At 44.9% G+C, this 1644-nt stretch overlaps 1 pseudogene; it reads right to left on the bottom strand.

The window, feature by feature from the left end:
- Positions 1-770: 770 nt before the first annotated feature.
- Positions 771-1145, bottom strand: LOC116809562 (large ribosomal subunit protein eL31-like; annotated as a pseudogene).
- Between the last annotated feature and the right edge of the window lie 499 nt (positions 1146-1644).

Raw genomic sequence — 1644 nt, 5'->3', positions numbered from 1 at the left:
TCCAATTGGACATACAAAAATGAGAGCCTTTACCATTACCCAAGCCAATTCACACAGTATGTCTGAAACCATATCAGAGACCTGGGCCAGGCACAGTGGTTCACGCATGTAATCCCGTGCTTTGGGGGCCAAGGAGGGAGGGTCACTTGAGGCCAGGAGTTCAAGACCAGCCTGGGTAACATGGCAAAACCCCATCTCTACAAAAAATACAAAAATTAGCCGGGTGTGGTGGTGGGCACCTGTAATCCCAGCTACTTGAAGAGCTGAAGTGAGGCTGGGCATGGTGGCTCACGCCTGTAATCCCAGCACTTTGGGAGGCTGAGGCGGGCAGATCACGAAGTCAGGAGTCTGAGACCAGCCTGACCAACATGGTGAAACCCTGTCTCTATTAAAAATACAAAACTTAGCCAGGCATGGTGGTGCACGCCTGTAATCCCAGCTACTCAGGAGGCTGAGGCAGGAGAATTGCTTGAACCTGGGAGGTGGAGGTTGCAGTGAGCCGAGATTGTGACATTTTACTCCAGCCAGGGAGACAGAGCGAGACTCTGTCTCAAAAACTGAAAGAACTGAAAGGGAAGACTGCTTGAGCCTAGGGAGGTTGAGACTGCAGTGAACCATGACCGCACCACTGCACTCAAGCCTGAGTGACAGAGTGGGACCCTGTCTCTTAAAAAAAAAAAAAAAGAGAGACCTGAAGAGCAACAAGAAATTGTTTCCCTAATTAAGGAAATTTTTTTGGCAATTTTATAACTTTATATGATGTATTTGACAATCAGCGATTAGTTCTCATCCACAACGTAGATTTTTGAAAGTAGTAACAGGTACATAGGTAACCAAAGTATAGAGCTTATTTGGTGAATCTTCAGCCTCATTCTGTTTTCTGGACAACCACACACAGATACGGTATGGGATATTCCTTTGGCCCAGACAGCTTTGTTGAGCCTGGTATGAACGTGCACATCTGGAGTTCCCATCTCCTTCATGGCATATTTCTGAATTTCTTTGAGTGCCCGAGGGGCACACTTCTTGAAGCCCACTTCATGGATGCGCTTGTGAATGTCGATGGTGTATTCTCGGGTCACCACCTTGTTGATGGCAGAATGGCCCTTTTTCTTCTCGCCACCCTTCTTTGCGGGAGCCATTCTGCCGGGTCTCATTAACGAAATATTAATGCAGGTATATTACGAATAAAATGTATACACAAATAGTATGCACAAACTCACTGTATGACACCCTGGTGTGGCCAGTGTGAGAGGCTGACAGATCATAGAGACTCACAGTAGACTATAGGGGATTCAACCAAACAGCAACCCCAAGTAGCCTCAGAAGCCCGGAATATGGTGCAGACTATGCAACTTACACAGCAAACTGAAAGTGACTGGTATTCCACAGCTGATCTGGCTAGTCAATTTTGCTCCATGTCAGTTGCTAGAGAGCCAATAATAATTTGCATTTATGTGCAATAGTCTACAATATACATGTACTGTATCTCTTGAAAGATATTTGAACTCTCTTGCATACTGTCACAAGCTGGTAAGGTGAGACGTAGAGCTAATATAAGTGGCCATTATTCTAGTATGCTATATTGATGATAATGATTATCTGTGAGATTATGGGTTAAGCTGAAAGCAATCTTATTTATTT

This window comes from Hylobates moloch, unplaced genomic scaffold, assembly GCF_009828535.3.
Source record: "Hylobates moloch isolate HMO894 unplaced genomic scaffold, HMol_V3 SCAFFOLD_1, whole genome shotgun sequence".
In the NCBI taxonomy this organism is placed as follows: domain Eukaryota; kingdom Metazoa; phylum Chordata; class Mammalia; order Primates; family Hylobatidae; genus Hylobates; species Hylobates moloch.
The sequence above is the reverse complement of the archived record's forward strand: the minus strand, read 5'-3'. Positions and strand labels throughout refer to the sequence as shown.